This window comes from Lissotriton vulgaris, chromosome 9 (genome assembly GCF_964263255.1).
Source record: "Lissotriton vulgaris chromosome 9, aLisVul1.2, whole genome shotgun sequence".
Taxonomy (NCBI): Eukaryota; Metazoa; Chordata; class Amphibia; order Caudata; family Salamandridae; genus Lissotriton; species Lissotriton vulgaris.
The window spans coordinates 661,804,086-661,818,461 of NC_141697.1; the positions used below are offsets into that span (position 1 = coordinate 661,804,086).

Below are 14,376 nucleotides of genomic sequence, written 5' to 3' on the forward strand. Positions count from 1 at the left end.
TTCATGAGATTTCCTCCACCCTTGATCCCTGATTACTGCTATAATAGCAAGGTCTTAAGTGGGCCGGGTCCTGATAGCAGGCGCAAAGACGGGTCCCTATCGGGTTCTCCATTTTCAACCTCACACTCAGAAGGGAAAAAAAAATATTACATCTGCAGCAATTCACTGTTTTGATTTAACTTATTTCTTTGCAGTTCTTATTGCTAAACTCAAAGTGCTTTCCATGAGCACCAACAAGGACGTCTTCATTTATTTTTTGGGTCGGCAGGGACGTTTAAGTGATTTGCCCAGAAACAAAGGATGTTGAACCGACGCTGAGACTCAAACTTGCTTCCTTAGCTGAGAAGTTGGCAGCTCTCGCCATTACGCTAGAAACTCTTGCACAAGAACTGAAGCATTTTCAATATTATATACAACAAAGCCATAGCTGTATGCATGCATGTAGTATATTTATCTTATACAACTAACAACCTTTGACAAAGACAATAGTCCTGGCTTGTTGTAGGTGTTACATTACTTATGTGGAAGAAATAAGCAGCGAAATACCAGTCGGGTGGCACATTATGCTGAGCTCAGATTTTTAGCATAAATGTTTTAACCAACGCCCTTAATTATATCGGCCAAGCCCCTTCTTGAGAGCCCCCCCTCAGTTTTTTCATCCCACTTAAAGCCCTGCATAAAAGCAATAGTTTAACTTATATCTGAAACTCTACGCCACCGTCAATAACATGCCAAGTTACTTCAAGTGTCTGGGAATTCACCCTGCATTCAGACAACGCACTCCTCATTCACTTTCAGGCTCACCCTGCACTCACAGCGATCACAATGCACTCACACCATTCACCCGGTCACCCTGCACTCACAGTGATCACTCATAATGCACATGCACTGTTCACTCTGTACCTCACCCTGCCGTCACACTCTGTACCTCACCCTGCCGTCACACAAACACACCACTCACCTTGCACTCTTGTGACTCTTCTCTCACCCGCCCCCTCCACTGCTCAATCTGCAATCTTACTCAAACAAGTCTATCACTAACCATGCATTCACAGGGCCGGTTATATGATTTTTGGGGCCCTGAGCCGAAAGGGAATGTGCAAGGCCCCTCATAATTTCTATGTGTGACTTATTCAGGGCTCCATAAGCTGCTTTGTTCAGACTTCTCCTGGGCCGCAGCTCCTCCTCTCAGCCACCTACAAGCACCTATTTTACAGCTCAATTCAGGCTGAAGGTGTGAGAATTGCTTGGAGGCTGAGAGTTTAACCTGTGGGGCGCTAAAGTGCTGACAATGGGCATCCCGCAGTGTCTCTAAGTGGACAAACCTGCAAAATGTATCCCCTTGCAACTGGGACACCATCCCTAAGAGGCCGAGGGAGGGCCCCCTCCCTCTCATGGGCCCAATTGCAAAGAGACTCCTTTTTTTCTCTTGAATCGGCAGGAGTACAAGAGGGCTGGTGGTGTGGTGAACTGATGCGGGCCCTATGCTGGTGAGCCGAGTGCGAGGCCTGGGCAGCTGCCCACACTGCCCATTCATTCGTCCCACTCTGCACTTACACCAGCACCCAAATTTCTATGGTCACCTCCAGGCATGCAACGTCCCATTGGACTCAAAGGGCTTCGGCCCCTCCCCCCAGTTGTGTGTGTCAGTCCAGGCTGAGACAGCTTTCCGGGCACACAGAGTTTTTCAGCTTATCACAGCCACACCCGAGTACTTCACAGGTCTTTAAAAGACCATTCAAGTGTTAGCAAGGCTTTGCTGTTTTTTCACACTTTCATCTCCACTATGCCTATAGCTGTAAAAATGTGCCCCCCTTCGAAATTTTTAGTAGCCCCTCCCAAAATTTGGCTCTAGTTGCGCCTCTGGTCATCTTACTCACCCTGCAGTCACTCCTATTACCCTACTCTCACACTGTCACCTCGCTCACCGTGCACTCACATGGGCATTCCTGCCACCAACACAGCGCAGGGGGTTAATGTGCCTGCTACAAAGAACGTGTACCATGCAGATCACAGAACTGAGAGGAAGTAAACTACGATTAGCACTATAACAAAATTAAATGTTTTTCAGAAAGGTGCTATAGAGAGACGAGGTGCATTGTTGGTGAATAGTACTGAGGTAGGGTGACCAGAATTTTAAAGCCAAAAACTGGGACAGTTCACAAAAACAGAAGAAGGGCTACAATTTTACTTCAATTCAAGTAAGTGCACAGATGACAGCGCTCCTCGGCAGAGAATGGCAGAAAAGGCAAGAAGAACATACATAAAATACATTTTTTAAACGCAGTAAGCAGGTCTGTTAATTAAATTGCCTTCCTAAAAAAACTGCTAACTATCCCTGCTTTGTAAAACACAAAAAAATCACCTCCCTCCGTTTTCAGCCCACACTCTAAAAACCGAAACATGAGCTACATTTCCTGAAATCTGCCGGGACAGCTGGCGAAAAACCGGGACTGCCCTGACAAATCCGGGACGCCTGGTTCCCCTATACGGAGGGAATTCATGAAAAAGGAGCAAATGGGGGAGGGCGCCAAAAAAGACTTGCACAGTGTGCGACCAGTGCTAGGGCCATCCCTGGCTAGGAGTGCTAGGGCCATCCCTGGCTAGGAGTGCTAGCGCCACCCTCCCCCGCACCCAACGTTCCGGTCAAGTTGCGCCCCTGCCGAGCAGTAAGTAACACACCATGTATTTATCTCCTTCCCCGTACCGTGCTACAGCGGAGTTTAAACTTTAAATCTAGGACAGGCCACACACAGCGTGTACTTGTAAGTGACCTTGTGGGGACTGATGGGGGCGGGGTATTTGCCAGCCCTTCCGGTGTTCCTGCACTTACCCTCCGTGTGCCTTGCCCCTTTGGATGATTTCTTTCAGCACGGGACTGTGGTAGCACTGAAACTGGGAGTGAAACCAGGTCTTCCAGCGGTCCTTTCCCTCCGTGGTGTCCAAGCAAGAACTGAGCTCCCTTCCCGTACGCTGTTAGGGGTGTGGCTTAGTGTTTAAATCTGCGTGTCGATTTTGCACACAGTTTCCTATTCCAGGGTATTGTTTATCGTTTGTAACACAGATGTGAGATAAGATCAGCGCTTCTGCCTGTTTCTGCTAGGCCCGAGGAGGAGTTTGTGTTGGAAAATAGCCGACGGGCAGGGAATACACGAATTATTTGGGGAAACCGCATAGCGGACTAGGCTGGCCGAACGCCAGACCAAGGGCAGACTTCAACACTAACTAATCGGAAGCTGTTTAGATGTTTCCATCATGAAAAGGTCAGACTATGGGTAACGAAACCCCCCCAGTCAGGAGCAATTAAACAAATTCTTTTTGACATCGGATTTTCACCTAATAAAATGCCAGCCATGTTGGATGAGGTTATTAGAGGAGGCTAATGTCCGTTTTTTTTTGCTACTTACAATTCTTTTTTTCTACTTACAATTCCATTATTGAGAAGTTTTGAGATTTATGCCTCCGGTAAGTGGTTGTGCAGCAGTGCCCTGACTGACCGGATTGCATATGAAAAACTGGTATCCTTATTTTCCAATCACGCAGCTGTCATACTAATCTAGAGTGTGTCTGAAGGTTAGGCCTGTCCATGGTTAATCCGGACTGCCCTTGGGGACAGGAGCTCCCTGGACGGCATCATTTTTTTAATTGAGATCCATTCACATTTACACAAATGCATCTATATATCACAGTATCAGTAACAAGTAATGCATTTCCTATATAGACCACTCTGACATTTGGTCCTTCCAGGAGACTGTCATGCCCCCCCAAATAGGACAGGAGCCAGGAGTAGTATTCGACACGTCTTTATTCATGCCTGTCCTACTCATAACTAACTTCCCATTCCCTATTTCCTGCTCCTCCCTTTCCTGCTCCTCCCACGAGTCTATCCTCAAACACTAGACTGCTATACACGACATGACATCTCCCCCTTTCTTAACAAAATAGTCATCTTCAACTTGTTCGTAGTTTCTTGACCGTCCACACACAGGTCTGCGGGAGTCTGCAGGGGTCATAGACACATTGCCGTTCCAGGCTTAGACTCAGTCAGCTTCTCAGGCGCTAGCAAGGTATAGTCTATTGAGGCACTGCTTTGTTCAAGCTGCTGTCATCTGCCTCGACAAGGGTATCCTTGACTGCGGGAGTGTGCCTTTGAAAGTACGGAGTATTGTGTGTGGTCTTCTGGTTCTCTGATTCGTTGCGGGCTTCAATAGTCTTCCGGGTTATCCACCCATTTACAGATTCTGACGTGATCGTGGCTGCTTTGTGTGAGACGACAGTTGGTGACTCAGCTCGATAGCGGCAATCTGTCTTTCTTGGTAGTTCTCGTTCGACTGACGCTCGATCTCCTTCAGGAGTGGACGGTGTTCTGGTTCTCTTCCGAGCATCTGTACGAGATCTTACTTCCTTCTGTCTCTTTGAGTCGGGGGCAGCGCTGTCTTCTTGTTTCAAGTTGTACATACCAGTCAGCAGGGCACTGTCTGACGTGAGTGACCCGGTTTGGTCTCGGGACTCATTTGTAATACCAGTCAGCAAGGCACTGTCTGACATGGGTGACCCGGTTTGGTCTCGGGACTCATTTGTTGGCCCTGTGTCCTCTTGTTCCGAGTCGTGCATATCAGTCAGCAGGGCGCAGTCTGCTGGAGATACTTCGTTGTGTCTTTCCGGCAGTCTTGACAGGAGTATCGCTTCTTGTGATGTGGCTGTCGATGGCTCCGCTAGATGTCGGCTGTCCGTATTCTTTTGTAATTCTTGCTTGAGTGACAATTGATCTCTTACATGTGTGTCCTTTGTTTTGGTTTTCTTCCGAGCGCCTGCATGCATTTCTATTTCTCGTTGTCTTATTCGGTCAGGGGCAACACTGTTCTCCTGTCCGTGGACAGGCATACCAGACAACATGGGTGCACGTTTCCCTTCTGACTGATGGTGATGACCTCTCTTTCCCAACGTGTTGGCCCTTCTGGGTGGGGTGACTGGGTGGTCCTTTCCCGCCCAGCGGGTACAGTCGCCTGCATCCGTGCTTCTTCTGTGCCCCTTTTGCGTAAGCCTTGCTGACCCCTTCAATGGTGACGGTATATTCTTCACGTCATGATGTTCCTGGGGCTGACATGGCATGTTGTTTTGTGGGGAGTTCAGGCATTGCGGGTTGTTGGCCTGAGGTGTGCTGCTTTGGACAGGGAAGACGGTCTTTGCTTCCACTGTGTTTTCAGGTGGTGGACACCGTGACTGTTGTCGGTACCAGGATTCCGTTGATCTAGGTGATCGTCCAGACATGCTTTCTGAATCGGTCGATGACGCACTCCTGGAGTCGATGCTATCAAGGAGACACTCTTCTGGGTGCATCTCTTGAAGTGTCGATGACACGCTCTTGGAGTCGATGCTGTCGAGGAGACACTCCTCTGGGTGCATCTCTTGAAATGTCTTTTGTGTTATTGCTGTGACGGGGTTGTTTGCTAGCCACGTATTTACTTCCTTAGTTTGGTCTTGGAACATTCGACTCTTCTCTGTTTTCTCCTGATCACAGATGGCTTGAGCGTATGCGTCTTGAGTTGTTCGAGTGTGTGTGTATATCGGTTTCTGGAGATGGCGTGCCTTGTCCCCTCGCCTGTGTTTGGTCCTTTCCTCATAACCGTTGAGTTGACTGTCGTCGGTCTCCTCTGTGTGGTCTGTGTCTCTGCTTGATGGTTCGCCAGAGTAGTATGTTAGTTTCTGGATATAACGTGACTTGTCCCCTCGCCGGTGTTTGGTATTTTCGTCATGACCGTTGAGTAGACTGTCTTCGGCCTCCTCTGTGTGGTCTGTGTCACTGCTTGATATGTCCCCAGAGTAGTGTGTTGAGTGACTTCTCGACGTTATGTCAATCTGGTTGTCACATTTCCTGGTTGTCCCAGTCTTTCGTACACCCTTATCCATTGTCCTTTGTGTTGGTGACTCAGGTAGTTCCCTGTCACTTTGTCTCTCATGGTATCTTGTCTCTAGTCCGCTTTCGCCCTCCCTCTCTCGGGTTTTGTTTGTCTCCTGGGCTTTCCTCGCGGACATGGGGGATGTCTCCTTTCTTCTCTTTTTGTTTCCTGCTTCCCTGTCACTTTGTCTCTCATGGTATCTTGCCTCTAGTCTGCTTTCGCCCTCCCTCTCTCTGGTTTTGTTTGTCTCCTGGATTTTCCTCGCGGACATGGGGAATGTCTCCTTTCTTCTCTTTTTGTTTCCTGCGTCCTGGTGGAATTCTTTGGATGCTTCCCTCGCTGTGACCCGCTCTCCAACTTCGGCTCTCCTGATGATCTCTTTTAGCGAGAACCGCCCTTGAATGATCTTGCGCTTGGTGTCGGGCTTTGAACAGCCTTCAATCACCCGCAGTCGGATTGCATCTTCATTTGTGAAAGTGTCGAAGTGGCAACATTTCACTAGACGTTGCAGCCGGGTAAGGAAGCTTGGTAAGGATTCTAGTGGTTCCTGCCGTGCTGCGTTGAAAGCAATGCGTTCATGATCCACGTCTTCCTTTGTGTAGAAATGAGCGAGCAGCGTCTCTCTGAGTCCCCTATATGTCTCTGTGTCCTTTGCTGAAAATGTTTTGATTAGGCGTCGGCCTTCGTGACCCACCAGCTGAAGCAATAGTAGTCGACGTCTGCTATCCCTCTGCTCACCGGTTGTTGCGAGGAATTCGTCCAACGACTCCAGCCACCTTGACCATTCGGGACCTAAACAGTGGTCGCTGGTTTGTGCCACTGGAGGAGGTACTCCGATGCAGGGCTTGGGTTTGTGCGTGTCTTTCCTCACTGGCATGATGGTGGAATGCGCAAGCTTCAGTTGGAAGGACTTGGTTTCTTGAGATCAGCTTGGTCGTCACTCGCCCGTTGGCTGTATGCTTCTTTGTTCGTAATTGTTGCGTTTGATTGTTTGTATTTGCTTGTGCTTGTTATGTTCAGAGTTTGCCTTTGCTCGTGTTTGTTGCGTTTAAGGCTTGCATTTGCTTGGGTTTGTTGCTTCACACTTTGCCTTGGCTCGTCCTTGTTGTGTTTCGGGATCCGCATTTGCTTGTGTTCGTTGTACTTTATTGTTGCTTTTGCTCGTGCTTGTTTGCTTATTTTGTTTCTTGCATTTGCATGTGCTTATTATGTTTGCTATTGCAGTGTTTATTTATTCTCTGCGCCAATGCTTGTTTCTGATGTCTGTTGAATGCTCATTTCTGCGTGCCTGACTTAAAAATGGCCGCTTGGGTGTTTGAACAGGGGTGTCTCTATAGGCTGCCTGACGTAAAGATGGCCGCCGACACTGAAGTCTCAGTTCACACGAGACTTCCTTTTCATTCATTCCGGTCAATGCTGATTCATCCAGGACTCACCGACCGCTGGTCGCAGAGGCAGCAACTCTTCTCCGGGTCTCTTCACCCTCACAGCACTGCAGCATCCAGGTGAGGTCGGGGTGTGCTCCCACCTCACTTTCTTCGGTCGCGCGCTCACTCGGCGAATGCATGCCAAGTCTCACGCATCGGGGGTGAGCTCCCGATTTGGGCTACAAACAGCACTCGGCTTCAGGCGGCTCCAGCGCTCAACAGCGCTTGCTGGTCGGGCTTCGCACAATCACCTGATCGTGGAGTTGGCTCACTTGCCAGGACTTCAAGTCAAGTTCATGGGGCAGCATTCAGGCTCGACGTGTTGCGCGTTTCGTTTTTCGCGCTTCTTGCACTCGGCACTGACACAGGCTGCAGGCTCTCAGGTCTCGGGCCGTTCACGGACGGCAGGGGTTTTGGGCAGATGTGGGTTTCAGCATTATCCCATCCTCGTCGCCATTGTCATGCCCCCCCAAATAGGACAGGAGCCAGGAGTAGTATTCGACACGTCTTTATTCATGACTGTCCTACTCATAACTAACTTCCCATTCCCCATTTCCTGCTCCTCCCTTTCCTGCTCCTCCCACGAGTCTATCCTCAAACACTAGACTGCTATACACGACATGACAGAGACCTGGGCCATTCGGCCCTTTTTTCATGCTGGCTTTGTAAACTTTTTTAAACCAGCCGTGAAAGGTGCCAGGGGCAGACCAGTGGGAGGCTTGGCTATCTGGGTACGTCAACATGCAGGTGTTTCTGTGGAGGAGCTTTTGACGGACAACCCGGATTTGCTGGCAATACGAGTAACCTCGCCATCGGGGCTGAATGTGGTGATTGTTAATGTTTATATGCGGGGTGTTCAAGGTGGAAAATGTTCGCCTGTTGCATCAGTGTTGGAGGGCTTTCTAAATTCACTGCCGGTGAATACTAATAGGGTGGTAATGGGGGACTTCAATACCTGTTTCGAACCCTTGGGGTTGGATGATGGGATAATCACTGCGGATGAGGATAGCCTATGGGGCATTCCAGGTTTAGAATTGCAACCCATTAGGAAGTGGTCACAATCAGCCCTATTTCTTAAGGGACTCTGTCTGAATCTAGGAATGCGTGCAGTCAATGGGAGACTGAAGTCTGACAGGAAGGGGGCATCGACTTTCGACAATGGTAGATCTGGCTCCCGCATTGATTATATCCTGGTGAACCTGGAAATGTGGCCCATCTTACTGGATATGGTGGTAGTAAGTAGACCTGAGAGCGACCACAATCCTCTGGTTCTATCGATTAAAGATAGCACCTTCGCTGTGCTCTCTGTGGCAGAGTTTTGTTTGTCCCAGGTTTCCCTATCTAATAATGAAAGAAGGGCTAGTTGGCCTAAACTAGCCCTAGATGAGGAGGCTATGTCAAAGATTAGAAGTTTGCTTAGGGACACATTGACTCAAATTAGTGGATTTGGGCCAGTCGGTTCTTTTGGACAATATTACCACAGTACACAGGGATCTTTTCTTAAACCTCAAAACTCTATTTGTTAAGTGCTCTGGCCACAGAAGAACTAGGTCGAAACCCCTCACCTGGTTCGACAGTACATGCAGGGAATCACAAAAGGCGCTGCATGCAGCATTAAAGACAAGAGTACAGAGCTCTATCCGTAGTTGTAGGGCTATCTACAAAAATGCGCAGGCTATCGCCAAAAAGAACTGGGATGAGGCTCGTTGGAGGGAACTGCTGGAGGCCTGTCAGAGTAACAACATGATCACATTTTGGCGGCAGCTCAAATGGGGAAACCGCCCTCAGGATACAGTCCCCTCAAACTGTGTTGAGCCAAGGGAGTGGGTTGAGTACTATGGTAACCAATTTAAAGCGAATGTCACTAGTCCTGCCACACTGCTGCCTATTACTTTTGACGATGCCCTGGTCTTTACTGCCTCCGAAGTGAGGGCAGTGCTAAGGGTTGTCCCGGGAGGTAAAGCACCAGGTCCTGACTGCATTCCAGCGGATCTTTTTAAGCATGATCAGGATGTATGGGTCCCTTATATTGTTCTGCTAGCCAATGCTCTGGCAAGGCGTGCTAAAGTCCCTGACTCGTGGTTGGGGGCGGACATCCTTCAAATCCATAAGAAGGGCGATCGCTCAGTAACGGCTAATTATCGACCTATTAGCCTTATTGATGCTGTACAAAATATTGTGGCGCGCCTTCTTCTGGGTAGGATCCAGAGCTGAATCTCCGATTATGATGTTTTAAGTCCTCTCCAGGCAGGTTTTCGGCCACATATGGGGACACTTGAGCAAGTATTTAGATTTATGTTACTATATTGGAAGGTGGTCTTCCTAGGGGGGGGTCTTCTCTTTGCGGCATTTGTGGACCTTCGGTCCGCGTTTGACCTAGTGCCCAGGAATAAGCTCTGGGAAGTCTTGATGGATTTGGGCATGCCTAAAGAGCAGGTGGCCCTGCTCATCAATCTGCACTCTAACACCTATGCAAAAGTAAGATGGGGGGCACCCGGAGAGACTACGGATAGCTTTAAAATTGATAAGGGGTTAGACAAGGGTGTGTGTTGGCCCCCACCCTTTTCTCTTTGTTTATCAACGGGGTGACCGAGTACTTTTCCAACTTTCCAACTGACGCCCCCTCCCTTGCTGGAAGGAAAATCCCCCTCCTCATGTTTGCAGATGACACTCTTATCATTTCTAAAACGAGGCAGGGCCTACAGTCCGCGCTGGCCCGCTTTGAGTGTTTCTGTAGCGAGCATGAGTTAGAGGTGAATGTCAGCAAGACCAAATGTATGGTTCTGCGAGGCCCAAAGGCCGTGAAGGCCAAGGTGTCGATGAGTGGAGCTATATTGGATCAAACGGAGGTGTTTACATATTTGGGTGTCACACTAAGTGAGAAGGAGCATGCAAAATCTCTGACTAAACCCCTGGCGCCGCTGGTCAAAATTTATGGCTCCAAGATAATTCCTGCAACTATTTATGGTGCAGAACTGTGGGGTTATAGTGATTTATCCACTTTGAGGGTGGCTCAGAATAGGTTCCTTAGAATGGCAACTGGGCTCCCACAATCAACACCTTCTATACCCCTACAGCTCGATTTGGGTGTTAAACCCATCGAGGATGTGGCACGGTATAGACCACTGGCGTTTTGGCGATGTCTGTGGACTACACCAGAATTATCTCTGTTTGCCGAGGCTACCCTTGAAGTGAGGGGGATTGAAGGGGCCCATCGGGTACCCTGGTTCTCTCATCTCAGAAAGCTTCTGATAAACTTGAGCTTGGAGGTGCTTTGGGTTGATCCAGCTGGTGCTACATTCCCATCAAAAAAGGGTCTTAAAGACATTTACTGGCACTGGATTGGAGAGAGGAGATCTACTTTGGATGTTGGCCCTATTATGTCTTTGGAGTTTTTGGTTATTAAGGATGCCCCCAGATACGAGGCCTATTGGGACTTAATAACCAAGCCGAAAGATCGTAAATTGTACCACCAATTACGAGTTGGCTCGTTACCTGTGCGGGGGCTAACGCACTCCTGGTCCTCGGGGGGCAGTGATAAATGTCCTTTCTGTGAGGCAGCAGTAGAGAATATTGAACACATATTCTTCTGCTGCCCCATGTATTTGATACCCAGAAAAATTTGGCTTACACCGGTTTGCCGCTCATTAGGCAACAGATCTGCTATTGCAGCTATCAGGATCTTAAAAACTGATACTACTCCCCTTATCGTTATTGGTGTAGCAAAATTCCTGAGCTGGGCCTGGTCATTACGTAGTCGCAATTTGGAAAAATGAAGGTCCTATGTTACATGCTTTTATGTGTTTTTAATTGTAACATAGTATTGCTTATAGGTCATTATGGGTCTTTTTACATCATTGCTTAAATTTAATACCTTTTTTAATTCGGTTTTAAACTGTAAAGTATTTATCTTATTTACTAAATTGTATGAACTGTATTTTTATGTATTTTGTCTTTTATGATGCAAATCGAATAAAGACCTGTTTTTGAATTTTTGCATTTCCTAAGAATAAATGCAGCATACATATTCTGAAGTGAAAAAAAGAATACGTGATCCGAATAAAAGCTTAAATAACTTTGAGCTAAAAATCGCTAGAGACCGATACATCACGGGCTTTTAATTTTAAGAACAATTAAAGTATCTATAGTGCATTAAAGTGCGAATCGAAATGGAGAATACAGATATATCAACAAAAATAACTTTTTTTAAGTGACTAAAATGTCTTATTGTGCATTAAATTGGAATAAAGTATACACATATAACAACGTTACAAGCTTCTAATATTATTTCATCATATTAACAGAACATTGACATTTTTAAGCTCTCTTTAGTATTTAGTCGAAATATGATTCCCAAATTTCTTAATCCCCTCGTTTCGTATTGCAAACAGCCATTCGTTATTTCTGACCTTCATTTTACTAACCCACTCTCACTTTGTTAGTACCTGACATGATCGCCATCTTTGAATCAGCAGCGACCTGGCAACCGCCATTGCGATATACATTAATTTTACCCATTTTTCAGATAGACGCAGGGAAGGACAGTAACAAAAAACTTTCAGCCAACTGTTAGAATCCAATTCCATTAGACATTCAGCCTCCAAATGTCAGATAATATAATTCCAAACCCCCTGAATTAAAGGGCCCTGTGCAATAATATGCGTCCAGTTGGCTGTCGTCTGTTCTGAACAGCGAAAACACTGACTAGATTGATTAGAATAAACCTGGGATAGGAACTGTATATATAGCAGCTATTTGCTAAAAAAAAAAAAGCATCCAGCGCCAATTGGCTACCCGTAATTTACTAAAATTAAGTTTATTCCTTTCAGTCCACATTCTCACTGTTACCTCCAAACCTTCATGTTTTTCCCATTTTATTTTTTCCTTCTGGGCGAGATCCGGGCATTTGATGGGGGCAAAACGTTTTTTCCACTCCCCGGGTTTCCTATCTGTGCCTTCTTCAAATAGTGCGTGCATCAGATTTTTACACTCATTAATCTGCGTCAGATCCAAATTACTAAGAAATTTGTAGAGCATTCTATAGGACCCAAGAAGAAGGAAATCATTTTGAATTAAATCATGCATTTCGGGAATATTGAGCCACCTATCCATTGCAATGAAGTCTGAGATTTTCCTAAATCCTACCTTCCCCGTTTTTTAATAATTTCGGATGATTCTTGCATCCCGAATACCGCAGTTAGTTTGGATAAGGGGTATGAAGTGTTAATAACTGAGGTTGAGTATTTTCTACAAAAATCCAGGTGTCTGCTAAAGAACCACTGCATGTACTTATAACGGACTCATTTTGGTGATTTCTTTATTTTTAATTGCCTACGTATCTGGTGCTCTATACAAATTAGACTCATGAAATAGTTAACGAATATTCCTGTATGCGATTCTGACTTGAACCTAGACATGTACTGTGCGGAGTCTGCAAAACAATAATACCCAAGATTAGGTAGCGCTTACACACCCTTCTCCAGATCCTCATATAAAGTGCTAAGTGCGATTCGAGTGGCTTTTTTCCCCAAATGAAAGATGTAAACATGGACTCCAGCTTCCTGAAAGAGTGTGCTGTTTAAACACATGGAATAGCAGAGAATAAGAAATTGAACAGTAGGAGAACAGACATCTTAATCAACGAAACCCTCCCCATAATAGTTAACGGGAGACAATTCCAGCGGAGCAATACATCCTGTACTTTTAGAAACAGCTGAGAGAAATTTAGAGCATACAAGTCAGCGATTCGTGATGAAAAATTAATTTCCAAGTATTTTTATGGTTGAGAATTTACGCATGAGATGATATCCGCATGCAAGACGTCTGACTTGCATCCGCACTGAATTATTTCCTTTTTCATTTTATTAATATTATACCTGCCAAGTGATTCAAACTGTGCCGAGATCTCAAAGACATTTCCTCATTCAATTCAATGTGACTTTTTTCGGTTAAAAAGGTAGTAACCATAAAAGTACATAAAAACAATTCATAATACTACATCATCATTATTATTATTATTATTAAAAGAAACAATGAAAACCACAAGGTTATTGGCAATGCAGATATGGGTACAATATACAGTAGATTTAAATACAACGTACATTGAATTCAAGTGCAAATTGATTTACGTAATCTAAAAACATTACTAAAATATTCCGAAATGGAAGCTACAATAAAAATGACATCTAATTTCTGGAGTTCTAAAAAGGCGGCGCAACAACGTCTAACATTCATTTCCTTTAAAATCGGTACAATCAATCTTTTCCGGGGTAAAGTATAATATTTACAGAATAAAAGGATGTGGATGTCAGACTGTTCTGATAAGTCGTCACAAGGGCATTTAATTAAGTTACGAGACCAGCAGTTCATTACGGGGAAACTTAAAACCCTAAAAAGAATACTTAACCTAAAGCGGTTCAAAATGAATCGCGAGTGTTCAGACATGGAAAGGGTTAAATATGGTTGAATTTTACCCTGCAATAGTACGAATTGATGGGCTACAACAGACTTTTTCTTATTTTCCGCTGTCATTCTAATGTCTTCCAGGCGTTTCATACATTTTATTTTTAGTGACTTCCTCGTAATATTACACATAGACAAAGGATCGTCATAGTAACTCATACAGTCAATGTCTCCAAGAAAGTCCCTAATGTAAGTAAACCACCTTATCCTGCTAACATAGTCCAAGCTTAATCCATCCTTTAAAATAGCTTGATTCAATACACACCCATCATTGGTCCAAGCCCTATGCCACAACAGTACTGGTTGGACTTTAATTGTATCTTCAATATGGGGTTGGCCGAGTTCCATATGACAAATGTGACTTGAGACACTCTCAGGTACAGCTAAGATGAATCTCAAGAATTTATTTTCTACAACCTGAATGGATTGTACATTGTCATACCCCCAGATCCCAGCACCATAGACGTCAATGGAGACACAAGTGGCATTAAAAATTCTCAGAAGTTCTACAGTAGGTTTCTTCCCCATCTTTTTAGAAACATTTTTAAGGGCTGTGATGGATTTGCAGAACAGGGCTTTCCTTGCTT

At 45.7% G+C, this 14,376-nt stretch overlaps 1 protein-coding gene across 1 annotated transcript in view; it reads right to left on the reverse strand.

Annotated features, from left to right (window-relative positions):
* GPR4 (G protein-coupled receptor 4) overlaps positions 1-2,982 on the reverse strand; it is a 297,433-nt gene extending 294,451 nt beyond the window's left edge. The window contains exon 1 of the mRNA XM_086938365.1: positions 2,834-2,982. The gene's annotated coding sequence lies outside the window, so the exon portion shown is untranslated. The remainder of the gene's footprint in view (positions 1-2,833) is intronic.
* Between the last annotated feature and the right edge of the window lie 11,394 nt (positions 2,983-14,376).